Source organism: Podarcis tiliguerta (assembly GCF_965153285.1).
Source record: "Podarcis tiliguerta genome assembly, chromosome: 2".
NCBI lineage: Eukaryota > Metazoa > Chordata > Lepidosauria > Squamata > Lacertidae > Podarcis > Podarcis tiliguerta.
In genome coordinates, this window is record NC_139535.1 from 4948560 (window position 1) to 4964143 (window position 15584).

Genomic DNA, 15584 nt, shown 5'->3' on the forward strand with positions numbered 1-15584 from the left:
GACATGCACTCCCAAGCTAGAGAGATCATCCTTCTATGCAATGAGGGATCTGTTGCCATGTTCTACACTGTCCTTGGCTACATGGGCTTCCTGGCTGCCATCTGCTTCACGGTGGCTTTCCTAGCCAGAAAGCTTCCCGGGTCCTTCAATGAAGCCAAGCTGATCACCTTCAGCATGCTGGTCTTCTGCAGTGTTTGGGTGTCTTTTGTGCCCACCTACCTGAGCACCAAAGGGAAGTTCATGGTAGCTGTGCAGGTCTTCTCTATGTTGGCCTCCAGTGCTGGGCTTCTGGGCTGCATCTTCCTTCCCAAGTGCTACATTATCATCCTCAGGCCTGATCTGAACACAAAGGCACATCTAACTACAAAAAGTGAAGGCGGTAGTTTCTAATTCTTAGCTTCTTTGAAGATTATTGGCTTCACATAAAATACAATGTTCTTAACGTGGACCAAACACTGCTGTCAGGATGCTGTCAGCAGCTTCCAGCTGGTTGCCCAGGAAAGTATAAAGACTTTGGTCATCTTGGTCTTCCTTTAACAGCGCAGCACCAACCTCTCTGTCAAAGGCGTCGGTTTCTTTGACCAACACCCTGTGGGGGTCTGCATGAGCTGGGTACACCTCTGAGGAGAACAAGGTTTTGAGATGCTCAAATGCCTGTTGCGCCTCAGCTGTCAACTGAAACAGCTTCTTGCCCTACAAGCAATCAGTGAGGGGTGTAGTGAATCTTGAATAGGCTGACATGAACTTGCGGTAAAATTTGGCCAATGCTAAAAACCTGTGCAGGTCTTTCTTTGTCTTCGGCTCCTGCCGCGAAACTACGCTCTGCACCTTAGCAGGATCCATATGCACCCCCTCAAGTGTGAAGTGGTACCCCAAGAAATCCTTGCAAATTCTGCATTATTTTTTTATTATTTATTGTGCTGGTTAATTGTTCCATACGTGATCTTAACAATAAATTTTGTTGTAAAAGCCATTGAAATGGTTCTTCTCGTTTATCAGTATTGGCTGGCTGCCCCGTGGCTCCTGCTATGCCATCTGTCATGATTTATGACCTAACCACCAATTAAAGTTGACTCAGGACAATTTGTCAGGATGCTGTCAGCAGCTTCTGCGTGGTTGCCCAGGAAAGCATAAAGAAAAGGAAAGGTTTCTTACCGTCCTTTTTTATTTCAATTTTTACAGATAGAGGCAATTGAACTCAGCCTCTTAGATAATGGCGTTGTCCCGAGTGACTTTCCACCCTTGTCTCTCCCACATCCACATTTGTCACTTCTACGGTATTGCTACATGCCCTCTGTATTTGAGCTCTTTGCTCTCCTACTTTTAAGGCTTGCCAGGTTCTAGGAGATGGAGGGTCTTAGTTGCTTTCTAATGACATCGTATCAACCAGCTGCGGCTCCACTTTTGTCTCCTTCTGCTCCTCTCGCATTATTTTCCAACTATTCCCCTCATTTGCATCTGAGCTGTGACCTCCCACAAACCACTGTTATAAATGTATACTGTCTTCCTCTTCTCTGGAAGAGTCAAGATGGGGAGGCGGTCTCCACCATTCCTCCTCTGCCCAGTCCCTGACACCTGGTTTATGGCAGGAAAATTGCAGAAGCTCTAAATTCATAAAATCAATGTTCACAAATGTCTTGCCAGAAACCTCTCTACCATCTACACTTCCAAAACAACCAGTTTAGCGACCTGTTAGCAGTAGTCGTCATAAGTCAATAGGCTCATGTTGGATATATTCAGGAGTGATCAAGCCACCAAGACAACTAGGACTACCATCTTCCATGAGGATGCATTGACAACTCCTGGATCCACCAACTCATACCCCCATTGCAAGCTTTAATAAGTCATGCAGGGCAACGGTTGGGAGACCACATGGATGGGACCACCTGAAGTCAAACACTTAACTTGACCCATTTCAATCTGGGTTCAGACCTTGTTATGCATGGAATCAAAGAAGCATAAATAAAAACAAAAATTGTGAAAGGAAGTAGTAATGAATGATGAAAGTGAATGTATAATAAGGATGGAGGGGCCCTACAGTCCTATCTGTTTTATAATCTGATGGACTTGTTACTGAAGATGTCCATTTCACTGACCTGCACTTGTGTAAATCCATATTGTCTTTAAATGTTGAATTGTGGTTCAAAGAGCAATGGAACCTCAACAGCTGAAAACCTCATTTGCAAGCAGTGAGAGTCACTTCAGAAGGTTCCACTTCTTCAAGAATCTGCCCCAAACTCAAGTTGCCCTGATCCAGAATAGGGCTGAATTAAGCATTAAGCAAAATAAGCACGTGCTCAGGGCCTCAATGGAAGGGGGGCACCTCAGAAATTTTTCATTGCTGGATTTACCCTGATCTATAAATGTTATTTTCCACCTTACTGTAGGTTCTGCTTCATTTTGAAAAATCAATCTTTATTTTACAGTTTATTAGTGTTTATTTCCTGAATTAGATACACATGGGGGCACCAAGATCTTTTAAGTGCTTGATCCGGCTGTAACCTTTGGTAAAAGATACCATAGCCCCCATGTTTTACCTTTTCATCATCTGCCACAAATACCAACAGCATTAAGCCTGGGTCTGATTGTTAACTGTCTCTCACTTTGCTGGGGTTTGAAGCTCATTCTGTCTGTGACATCATACACTGATGTCACAATGATACATCTGCGTTCATCCATGGTAACGTCACTGGCCAATAAACTCCTGCAACTAGGTCACCAGCAGCCTGGCTCTCCAGCAAGCTTAATGTTTTCGTTCATAGCCTGAGCATGAAGAAGAATATGGAGATCATCAAGGGGGTTGGGCTGAGTGTTCACCAGTGTGCGGATGATACACAGCTCTACCTCTCTTTTAAATCAGAACCAGTGAAGGGGGTGAATGTCCTGTGTGAGTATATGGAGATGGTTGGAGGATGTATGGTGGCCAACGGATTGAGCTGCATCTGGTAGGCCATCTGAGACCCTACATACCCACAGACTGTCTTGCCAGAGTAGTGCATGCTCTAGTTATCTCCCACTTGGACTACTGCATTCAGGTAGGTAGCCATGTTGGTCTGAAGCAGTTGAAAGAAATAAAAATAATTTTAAAAAAATGTCTTACAAAAAGCAATTTCCCCAGTGGTTCAAAGAGCAATAGAAACTCAACAGCTGAAGGCATCATTCGCAAGCAGTGAGAGTCACTTCAGAAGGTTCCACATTTTCATATTTTTTTAAAAATAATATTTATTAGATTTTCCATTTACATAACATCAAGACAAAAACATATCCACAAAAAACAAAAAGAGAGAAAGAAGAATATAGAATTATAAAAAGAAGAAAAATAAAAGAAAGGAAAACCCAAAAAAAGAGACCCTCTTCCCCACCCCCAACACAAAAACCCCAAAAAGCAAAACACAAAAATACCTAAACAATACAAAGTTTCAAATTCCTTCTTTTTTAACTTGTTTCCTTGACTTCCTCCCACCTCCCTCTTTGTATACCCATTTTTAATCTAATCGGCAAATTCCATCCAACTTTTACTACTTTTTCACTTATTTACCCTTACCTCTTTTTAAAAAGAAAAATAATAATAGAAAAAGAAAATTTACCTTAAATCTTCTAATCTTAAACCCTGTGATGATATACCTTTATATCCTAATGTTTCATCTTCCTTATCTTAATCCCTGGAACCAAATAAATTCCTTCCGTCATCCCCCCAAAATACTTATTAAAACCATATTATATCAAATTTTACTTAAAAATTTCCAACTTATCCCACCATCTCTTCCCCCCGGTTTCAGGTACTGCTACTTCTTTTTACAAATTTTTAAAGTCTTTCCAAACCATAAGTTCAATCAATCAACCAGGTTGTCTTATGTCCAAGGCCTTTAAATCATCTTTCTGGCCTGTCTGCAGAGTCTTTTTCGAGCCTAAAATTATGTCCCAAGACACATTCCCCTCCATATCTCCTTTAACCTTTTTGAACAAGCTTGCCCAGACTCTATAGTTCTTCTTGTAAACCGAAAAATTGTCCAAAGCTTGCTCCACACTCTCTTTAAAGTTGCTAAATTTCGCTTCTTCAAACTTTCTCAAAGTGCCAATTTCCAAAATATAGCTTGTCAAACCTGTATCACTCAGTCCATATGTGGCACTACTTTTCCAAATCTGTCCTTTGGACTCTTTACCCTCATAGTCCATTTTTTGTCCATCAATTTGAGCCTCTATTACTGTATTTTCCACAGAAGATTTCTCTTGCAAAGACAGAGCCTGTTCTGTTTGATCCCTATTCTTCTCAGGTGTCCATCCTTGTTGGTTTGGTTCCAATCCTTTAGCCGAGTTTGCTAATTATTTTCCTTGTTGAGCCAGGCTGTGTACATTTTCCTTTAAATCAGAAATGCCAAATTCCAGAATAGACAGGTTTTTTTTGAAATTGTTCAAACAGAGCTGTTATTTTTTTCTGCCATATTCCCAAGCCTGTTCTTTCAATATTATCTTGCTGTCAAGGTCAAATGCTTGTGCTCGGTCTGTAAAGTTGCAGCCTGTGTGGGAATTTTCCATCCAAAAGTGTAACGATGTAACAATCCAATATATGTTTCTGTAGCTTTCCACAACAGCCTGTTACAGTTCCCTTTGGTTATTTTTCATCCACCTTTCAGTAATAGTTATAGTTTAGCTCCTTTTTTCCTTTCCAACAAACAAAAGACAAAAAGATTCAGTTCTCCCTTAATCCGTTCCTTCTTAATAGTTATTTCTTGTTATAAAGATTCTTTTTCTCCTTTTGGCAGCCCGATCCCGGGCTCGAGACGGTAGAAAATAAATTCAAAAAACACTGCTCTGCAGGGCTATAAACTGTTGAAACAGTCTCCCCCTCTTCCCCTGCTTCCGAGGGGGGGTTTAAAAGACTTAGGTGGCAGATTTGTTTCTTTGCAAAACACTTTTTGGAGGCTCCAGTTCTCTCACTTTTGCCTTGATCTTTCTACAAAGTGGAAGGTGGGCTTCCTGTTTTAACCTTCCATTTAATGCCGAATTTCAGTAATTTGTAATCCAATTTCCATTTACTTACAAAAGTTTCTTTGATCCAAATGTCCACAGGAAAAGTTGGCGCTTCCCTGACAGCAGCTGTGCGGCTTCAGTCCCCGAAAACAGCGATCGATCCAAAGTGCGCGCCACTCACCCCACGTCACTCCGGAGCCCGAAACCGGGTCTCCCCGTGAGTAGGGGAGGTGCTGATGGCACAAGCCGGATCCCAGGTTCATGGTCTTCCTCCGACCGTAGTTTTTTACGGGTCTCCGCCTCGCCGTAGGCAGTCAGACCCTTCTTTTCGGAGAGTGGTCCCCTCCGAGACGGAGGAAATCCGCCATTGCCAGGCGCGCTCAACCCGGAAGCCCCACATCTTCAAGAATCTGCCCCTAACTCCACTAACATCTGCAGTAAAACACACTGTTCTTGAATGTACAGTGGTGCCCCGCAAGACGAATGCCTCGCAAGACGGAAAACCCGCAAGACGAAAGGGTTTTCCGTTTGCAGAGGCGCTTCGCAAGACGAATTTCCCTATGGGCTTGCTTCGCAAGACGAAAAATGACAAAAATTTTCGGGGGGGGGGTTTTTGCTCCAAAACCCCTTATTTTGAATTGCTAAGCTGCTAAAAGCATTTTAGCAGCAAAACCGCTAATCCCCCACCCCTTAAAAAGCCGTTTTTAGCCCTTAAAATGTCAATAGCGCTAATAGCGCTACTCCGTCAATGGGCTTGCTTCGCAAGACGAAAAAACCGCAAGACGAAAAGACCCGCGGAACGGATTCTTTTCGTCTTGCGAGGAACCACTGTATAATGGATGGTTACATACTGGTCAGCATAGATAACACTGATGTTAATAGCCTTCCTCAGCCCAACTGTGTATGATTGAAATTCTTCCAGGGAAGGAGCAATCTTCAAGGTCTATAAGAGATTTCTCTCTCCTGACTCTTCCAACATTCAGCTTCATTGGAAGCCAAATTGAATTGAATCTCTAGTCAGCTGCTAATATACAGTGGTACCTCAGGTTAAGTATTTAATTCGTTCTGGAGGTCCTTTCTTAACCTGAAACTGTTCTTAACCTGAGGTACCACTTTAGCTAATAGGGCCTCCTGCTGCCGCTGTGCGATTTTTGTTCTCATCCTGAAGCAAAGTTCTTAACCTGAGGTACTATTTCTGGGTTAGCAGAGTCTGTAACCTGAAGCGTCTGTAACCCAAGGTACCACTGTATTACTAAGCCAAGGGCAGATATTATTGCTACTGTATAAAGCCAATGGATCACTCAGCACTAACTTCTATTAGCTCATGTGAGTATCTCATGGCTTATCTCTGTGTTAGAGGCCTCCATTGGATGCCAATGAATCTATAGTTCTGAGGCAGTGGGGTGTAGTGATCAGGGAGTTGGACAGGGGCCTAGGACACAAGGGTTTAAATTCCCGCTTAAAGTCCAAACTTCTAGTATTATTACTGGGAAGGAGGAAAACTTTTTCCTATCCATATTATCCACAGCATGCTTATAAACCTCTATCATGTCCCGCCTTGGTCCATCATAGCTATTCTATAGTTTCTTGGACTTTAATGGTCAATGTTTCCTTAAGTTTAGAAGGGCCCAGATTGACAGCCCCGTCTTTGAGTTCTCACAAACATGTTTTGCCCTGGCTCTGCAGCTGCCCATTGAGTCACACACCAATTCCAGGGAGTTGCAGAGGAGGTGGACCTTCTTAACCCTATAATTATCAAAATCATGGTGGTTTGCTCATCTAGTCCAGGGATTTCCCCAACGATGGCCTTGGAGTCCACAAATCACATAAGCATCAGAATCAGAGGCAGAATGAGATACCTTATTGTCACAAGCCTGTAAGAAGGACTGGGTCATAAATATCAGAAGCTGGACCTGAGAGATTTGGGTCTGGCAGGGCTTGTTTCTGTGGGAGGTTTCCTTTTTCTACCTCTGCTTCTGAAGCTACTGTAGGAGTCCAGCTGTGTTTCTAATGTTACTTCTTTCATAAGAGTGTACGACTCTTGGAGGCATAGCCAGGATGATATTTCTGCTGCTGTTATTTGTGCTGCTTATGCCCCATGGAGCCTGTGGGATGCTGAAAGCAAAATGCCCATTGAACCTAAATGAGGAAAGTGATCCGCTGAATTATTACAGGCCAGGAGACCATCTCATTAGTCAGGTCATATTTCCAGCATCTTATAGAACTTACCTATTCAACTTTTTCCGGCATCCCGAAAACACTGTTAAGACGTAAGTGACTTTGTGTTACCCAGCCTCTATTCACATTTATTGCTGTTTGCCAGAGACAGCATTTAATTTCTGCCCATCCCTAATTAAACTTTCTCTCTCCATTGCCCCCCTATTTCCTGTTAAATAAGATTTAGGGGCTGAAAGTCAGCATTAAAGTACCCAGTCACCCCTTGATATCCTGCAAACAGAGAGTTTAATTCTGAATCCTTTCCCTATTTTGGGCTACAGTTTCCTTAATACAAAGGCAGCATCTAAAGCACAGTTGATCATCTCATATCCTTCTTCCTGGGAAGTTCTTTCTGAACTGCTCCATATAAAGATAACACATTAAAGGAAAATTTGGCTTTTAAATGTATTTTTATGCAAAAAGGGTGTTTCTTCCTGGTCAATAATTAAATGCCTTTGCAGAGCTTCCCCTATTCCCGTATTCCCAACAGAACTGTCTAACTTAAACGTCTCATGTTGTGTTGGGTGTATTTGGATTACATCATGCTAATCTTGCATTTGGGGATCGAAGAAAGTGTAAAAATCAGAATGTAAGGTGACCACCTCCTTCACTTCAGACTCGCTGGAACGCTCAAATCAGTGTAGGAACCTTACTAGGTAGTTCCACCAGACTCTGAAGTTAAGGTGAGTAACCCAAGAGAGGGCATTTCTCTCTTTCATATCTTCTCTTTTTTTTAAAAAAAAAAAAAGATATTTATTGACATTTCAACATATTACAAAAATTAGAGAAAATAGGGGAAAAAATTAAAAGAAAGAAAATAAAAACAGTTAAAAACAAATCAGCCTTTCCATAACTTATCTTTCATTTACTTGTTTCTCTGATCTCCTCACACCTCCCCTTCTTGTATTCCAATTCAGTTGGTTAATTCAGCAAATCCTTTCCCTCTTTAATTTTATCTTACTCTTTTATTTTAATATACTATAGCTTTAAATTATCACCCATTAACAATCCATTTTTACATACTCCTTAACATTGCTGCTAAAAAACCCACTTAACTTCAATCCAGCATCATTCTAACATTCATTAATTTTGCAATGTTTCTGTAAATAGTCTTTAAATTTCTTCCAATCTTCTTCCACTGACTTTTCTCCCTGGTCTCGGATTCTGCCAGTCATTTCCGCCAATTCCATATAGTCCATCACCTTCATCTGCCATTCTTCCAGAGTGGGTAATTCTTGTGTCTTCCAATACTTCACAATAAGTATTCTTGCTGCTGTTGTAGCATACATAAAGAAAGTTCTATCCTTCTTTAACACCAATTGGCCAACCATGCCCAGGAGAAAGGCCTCTGGTTTCTTGTGGAAGGTATATTTAAATACCTTTTTCATTTCATTATAGATCATCTCCCAGAAAGCCTTAATCCTTGGGCACGTCCACCAAAGGTGAAAAAAAGTACCTTCAGTTTCTTTACATTTCCAACATTTATTATCGGGCAGATGATAGATTTTTGTTAGCTTGACTGGTGTCATGTACCACCTGTATATCATTTTCATAATATTCTCTCTTAAGGCATTACATGCCGTAAACTTCATACCTGTGGTCCATAACTGTTCCCAGTCAGCCATCATAATATTATGACCCACATCTTGTGCCCATTTAATCATAGCAGATTTTACCCTTTCATCCTGAGTGTTCCATTTCAACAGCAGATTATACATCTTTGACAAGGTCTTAGTTTTGGATTCTAGTAATTCTGTTTCCAATTTTGATTTTTCCACCTGGTAGCTGATTTTCTTGTCCAATTTGTATGCCTCCATTATCTGATAATAATGAAGCCAATCTTGCACTTTATTTTTTAACTTCTCAAAGCTCTGCAATTTCAATTTGTCTCCTTCCTGGTCCAAGATTTCCCAATATTTCGGCCATTTGGCCTCCATATTGAGCTTTTTCACAGCCTTCGCTTCCATCGGTGACAGCCACCTTGGGGTTTTATTTTCAAGTAGGTCTTTATATCTTATCCAGACATTAAACTATGCTTTCCTGACAATATGATTTTTAAATGCTTTATGCACTTTGACCTTGTCATACCACAAATATGCATGCCATCCAAATGCGTTATTAAAGCCTTCTAAATCCAAAATGCCTGTGTTTTCAAGAAACAGCCATTCTTTCAGCCAGCAGAAAGCTGCTGATTCATAATACAGTTTAAGGTCTGGCAGGGCAAATCCACCTCTTTCCTTTGAATCCGTTAATATTTTAAATTTTATTCTGGGCTTCTTGCCCTGCCAGACATATCTTCTCATCCTGTAAATAGTTCTTGCCAACTTAAGGAATTCTAAATTTCAATCTAATTCACCCCAGCTCAAGCTCTCCTAAATGCTGCTCCTTTCTTTGTTGGTGGATCTGGGCAAGATTCTGCTCCTTCCTAGCTGCAGAGTTTCCCGTTAGATATAACTTGTATAGAGCAAGGAGTTGTTTTCATTTAATGGAGAATGGAAGGCTAAAACGATTTTTCGTTTATTCATTTATTTGCAGTTGGCCAGCAAGGGACACCTCACCAGTCCTGTCCATCTTGTTTGCAACCCAGGAGATCACCCAACATCTTAAGCATTTAGCCAATGTCACTCTGGGCTATAGCATCTATGAGGCCGCTTTTGATGTCAGAACAACTGCCGATGCCATGCTAGACAGTATTCCAAACTACAGCTGTGGAAGACAGAATAAAGTGTTGGCTGTTTTTGAAGCAACTTCTTCTGAAATCCCCAGCCAGATTTCAAGCATGTTGGGCATCTACAAAATGCCCCAGGTAGGAATTGGAAGGGAAGAAATCAATTATGTTTCATTCCTCTTTGCTGTCTCTCCAACAGTGGTGAGGAACCCCTTCATGCCCCCAGAAGTTTCTAAACTGCAAAGCCAACCGTTCTGTCAATTAGCCATGCTTGTGCAGACTGATGGGATTTCTACTTCAGCAATATGCTAAGGGCCAATTTTTCCAAGGAACACAAAAGAGAAGCACCGAAAAAGAGAGACCGGGGGGCGGGGAGGAATCACATTTTAAGAATGTGGAAAGCAATTTAGAAAACCCTCAGCCACTTCCTGTCTCCCTCCCCAGACTGTCAATAGGAAGATGTAGTTGACAGTAGCCCCTGGCTCCTAATGTGTTCTTCTTTCTCAGGAAGACCAGTGGCTGTCTGGCACTAACTGAACACAGAGGTTTAAGTGCTTGCACTCCTCCAGACTGTATAGCTGCTTAGCAGTGCTATTTCTGTGGAAATGCAGGGGGACGCATAGCCCTAAATATTTTGTGAAACTACCAGGAGAAGAAACTACAAATTTTTTAGTTTCTTCTCTAGCATTGTAAATCGTCAGTTCCATTGAATAGCATCGTGAATCATCAGTTTCATTGCTACCCCCAATGGCGGCTTCCTTTCCTTTCCCAGTGTTTCCTGAGTATAAGACGGAAGCGAGAGTGCCCCTAAACATATTTTTTAGAAAAAAGCACTGCTGTTTAGCATCTGCCTCTCATTCTTTGCATTGTGGCTCTAGGAAGAGTTTCGGGTGCCATGACCCCTGAAGGCCCCAGATGCCCTGGTCTGTCTCAGTGTCCATTGGAGCCACTTCCTTCTCTGTAAGCTCCAGGTCCTCCTCTGAACCGGATTACTCCATCAGAGGCATGGCATGCATCCCATAAGCACCTGGTTAGCTACTGTGAGAAGATGGGCCTTTGGCCTGGTCATGCAATGGGGCCTTTCTTGTGTATTCCTGAAACCCTGACACCATTCTTTTTCTTACTAGATCAGTTTTGGCTCAGCTGCTCATGATCTGAATGACAAAACCCAGTTCCCTTTTGTCTACCGGATGGTCCCCAAAGAAGAAACCCAGTACATGGGGATTGTCAAGCTGTTGCTATATTTTGGGTGGACGTGGATCGGTCTCTTTGTTCCAGACAATGACAATGGAGAAAGGTTCCTAAGAGCCTTCACCCTTCTGCTGATCCGGAGTGAGATTTGTGTTGCTTTCTTGGAAAAAATTAATCTTCTGAAACTCTCATACTTGCAATTTAATGTATCTGCTTTGAGACAAGTCAAGGTGTTTGTTTATTATGGGGACTCTGAGCACAGAATTTATCCAATCATGATGTTACAAAGAATTGATGAAGTGAGGAAATCACAGGGGATAGTCTGGATCACAACAGATCTTCTGGACATTGATGAGATGTTGTTTGGTGGCACAGATTACTTCCAGCCTGCCCAAGGTTCTTTGTCCTTTGTAATGAATACCAAAAAAAGGAGAGAACATGGCTACTATACTCCACTTTCATTTGAAGCTACAGCTGCAGCTGCACAGTTTTGGTCAAGTGTATTCAGTTGTACATGTTCAAACAGTGTGCTATCCGTGGAGGGTTGGACAAGATGCACAGAAAAGGAACCACTGGAAGCATTGTCCCAGAAGGAGATTGGGGAAATCTGGTCTCAAGACCGCTACAGCACTTACTACGGCGTCCAGTTTGTGGCCCAGGCCTTAAATGTCGCATATTCATCCAGATCCAAATGGATGTTAATGGCGGGTGGAGGAGACAGATTGGAACTTCAAAGGTTGCAGCCATGGAAGGTCTGTCCTCTCCCCTTTTTTGCAAATGCTCTCTGGAATCCGTTTCAGATTTTATATTCTTTGTAGCTTATCTCATTGTTATTGTTAAATAAGTTTAGGTTTCCTATGCCCTGTCTTTAGTAGGACAGGTTAATAAGGATTTTTTAAATGTTCAGCTATTTTTGTAGTTCTTATATACTTTGAAAATTGATTAAAATCATTTTTTAATACATAATTTGGGAAGGTTGGGAGGAATCTTTCAAAGCACAAAATAAGCTATGAAAAATTGTTAAGGAGCATTCTCTTACATAAAGCTTAATTAATTAATTACTATATTTAGTTCATAACATTTATATATTGCTTGACTCCTGAAGAAACCCTCAAAGCACTTTACAAAAACATTAAAATAAAAAATTCACTAAAGAAAACCCTTATTTAAAACACAGAAAGTTGAAATCACAATAGGATAGGTTAAAGCCAATTAAAAGGCATGTTAGCTTTCTACAGTTGCCAAGTGCTTGCTAGGATGTGTCCTCTATATGTGTTTATTTGAGTCATATGTCCTGTGAATTTATAACCTGATAAAGGACCAGTTGTAATGACCAAAAGGTTGTTATCCTTGATTTAGGACCTGTCAGGGAACTACCATCAGTGCCGGAGGGAGAGAGCAAAATCCAGAGGGATTCCGGAGAGTGTCCCGAGATTGGGAGACGCAGCCCATCTTCTGGGGAAGAGAATCAGCATAGCACCAGTGGAGAAGAGGGGCAGATGGGGGAAGCAGCGAGGCGGTCCCATGACTCCTTGCCGGGCACCAGCGGGGAGAGTAGAGGTCCTCCGCTGCCTACGCCCTCCTTGCGCAGGGGGCTTTTGCGCAGAGAGAGTAGAAGAAGACTAGGAGTCAAAGAGCTTCTTTGCTGGAAGAAGTTTAAGAAACCCTCACTGACAGATTCTGCCAGCGATTGAGACAGCCACGGGTGAGTGGCTGTCCGGACAGAAAAGGTTCACTCAGGCAATCCAGCCAGGTGTTTGCACCGGCTTACGCACGAGCAACCCCTAGAACTATTACAGGACCATTCTCTCAAAACTGGTAAGATGTCTGGAACATTACTCAATTATCCAAGAAAAACAAGACTACACCCCACAAAATATCCAAAGTCATGAAAAGCTTTGCTCAATCATATACCCACATACTCATTTTATCACAAAATCCGGAAATCATGTTTTATAAAGCTGGTGTTTTCTCTGCCATTCTAGCTTCACACTTTCTTGAAAGAAATTTGGTTTTCCAATTCATCCATAGGAGGGATGTATTCTGATCAGAATGGGGAGCTGACTGCCAACTTTGATATCGTGAACTGGGTCGTATTTCCCAATAAATCTCAGAGCAGAAGGAAAGTTGGGAGCATCGAGTGACAGGCATCCTCCGGCATAAAATTCTCCATTAAACCAGGAGCCATTATGTGGCCTGGGAAATTCAGCAAGGTCATTGCATTCATCCATTTATCTGTTTATTTATTGTACAGTGGTACCTCAGGTTACATATGCTTCAGGTTACACATGCTTCAGGTTACAGACTCCACTAACCCAGAAATATTACCTCGGGTTAAGAACTTTGCTTCAGGATGAGAACATAAATCGTGCTCCGGCGGCACGGCGGCAGCAGGAGACCCCATTAGCTAAAGTGGTGCTTCAGGTTAAGAACAGTTTCAGGTTAAGTACGGACCTGCGGAACGAATTAAGTACTTAATCTGAGGCACCATTATACTTATATCCCACCTTCTCTCTATGGAGCTTCATGGCTACCTGGAAATTTGAACCTTAGTCTCCTGGGTTCTCATCCAACTCTCTTACCACTATGGCCCAACTGGCTCTGGTTCCCTTGCTGTGACATCTGTTAAGTTCTGATGATATGCTGATAGGAGCCATTTTCAGTTTAACCCTAAGTGGGCCCTGTGAAGAGAGAGACCCGCTCCTGGTTGTGTACACAGCTGCTCTTTTCCCTCTCTGTTTTCCCCTCTCTTTTTTGCAAAGCAAATCAGATGGAGAGGGGCAAAGAGAGGAGAGGCTGCTCTTAAGCTTGCATTTTCATCTGTCCCTCTGAGTGGATGAAACAAGAACATCAATGGGCCAAATTTGGCAGTGTGGCCCTAGCTGCCATGTGGGCTTCATCAGCTGCCCAATAATGCCAGCTGCTTATAAAATCACAACAATATGCTTCATAGTGTATGGTTGCCATTCCTCCAGGTTCTCATGGACACATCCGGGAATGGGCTGTAGAAATGGCACCCAGACACAGCTTTTTGGTGAAACAGCAAAATGTGCTAGAAAAACCAAACGTACGACAAGACATGGCGCCCAGACATATTTTGGCTGAAAAACCTGCACATATGGCAAGCAGAGTGATTTTAAAAAATAATAGTTAAAAATTCAAAGAAAAACCCAAATACATTTACAAAAGGGAAAAATAAAGCTCAACAACTTTGTCCGGAATATGGCAACCTTTTCACAGTGACAAAAAAGAACAATAAATCTCAAATGCAGTTTAAAAGGCCATAGTTTGTTTAATCCTTTGTGTTTAACAATTAAAAATGAAACTTTATGTCAGAAAGAAAACGGGTTCTCCACAGTTCTTCCAAATTTTTAAGGGTCTCACTCCCATTTTAAAGCTTTCTAACCTGGTCTCAATATTCTAAAAATGATTTTTATTTGAGGGTATTTTTAGTCAGAGCCTTCAGATGGTGTCTGTGCTTTATGTTGATCTCCTGGGATGCTCCTTTTCTTAGTTTTTAGGTTGTGCCTCGTTCAAGATGCACCGAAAGCTGTCACCCAGGATATGTCAGAGTGACTAAAGAAGGGGAGGCCGTTTGCTGCTATGATTGTGCTCCTTGTGCGGAAGGGACCATCTCCATTCTGGAAGGTGGGTGACTCCAGTGGAAAGGGAGAGGCAAGATTTCAGGGGGTTCCGGGGATCACCCAGGGTTCGTGCTCCTTTGGAAAATTGAAGACTAAGGGGAGACTGCTGTATCTTTAAGAAATATGATTTATTTGCTTATTTACACCTTCAGTCTGCATGGTGGAAGTTCAGATCTTAGCACATGATGAAGAGCGACTTGTTTACCATAGCAGTGCAGCACTTCAGCGGAAGAAATTTATCCCAATCAATCTTCAGCTAGCCTATCCAACAAGGCAGCCTTGTTTTCTGCCTTATTCTTCCCAGCACACCTTGCTAAAGATTGTGTGACACCTCAAATGCGCACACCATCACCATGGCAACCTCTGTCAGAAAACAGACAGGTATGGATGTAAGACTTTTGTTAGCAATTCTGAAGTCATTCTTCTTCTCTTCAGATGGAAAGATTTGCAAGAGATGCCCAGAATATCAGCATGCAAATCAAGCCCGAAACAAATGTGTCCCCAAGAGTATAACATTTCTCACTTATGAAGAACCCTTGGGGATTGTGCTGGTGTCCTTTGCCCTCTTCTTGTCCTTGACCACCGGCATTGTGAAAGGAATCTTCATTAAATACAAGGAAACTCCCATAGTCAAAGCTAACAATCGGGACTTATCCTACATACTCCTCATCTCCCTCCTGCTTTCCTTTTTGTCCTCCTTCCTGTTCATCGGCCGGCCAAGCAAAGTGACCTGCCTTCTCCGACAAACAGCCTTCAGCATCATCTTCTCAGTTGCTGTCTCTTCTGTTTTGGCAAAAACTATCACGGTGGTGCTGGCCTTCCTGGCCACAAAGCCAGGGAACAAGGTGAGGAGATGGCTGGGGAAGAGTCTGGCCAACTCCATTGTCCTTTCC

At 42.2% G+C, this 15584-nt stretch overlaps 1 protein-coding gene and 1 long non-coding RNA gene across 2 annotated transcripts in view; both read left to right on the plus strand.

Annotated features, from left to right (window-relative positions):
• LOC310672904 (vomeronasal type-2 receptor 26-like) overlaps positions 1–15584 on the plus strand; it is a gene marked incomplete at its 3' end in the record, with an annotated part of 64950 nt that overhangs the window by 17071 nt on the left and 32295 nt on the right. The window lies entirely within an intron of this gene.
• Positions 2570–11055, plus strand: LOC310671133. Its single transcript, XR_014507816.1, has 3 exons — positions 2570–3035; positions 9724–9994; positions 10984–11055. It is a non-coding gene; the product is annotated as an uncharacterized lncRNA (long non-coding RNA).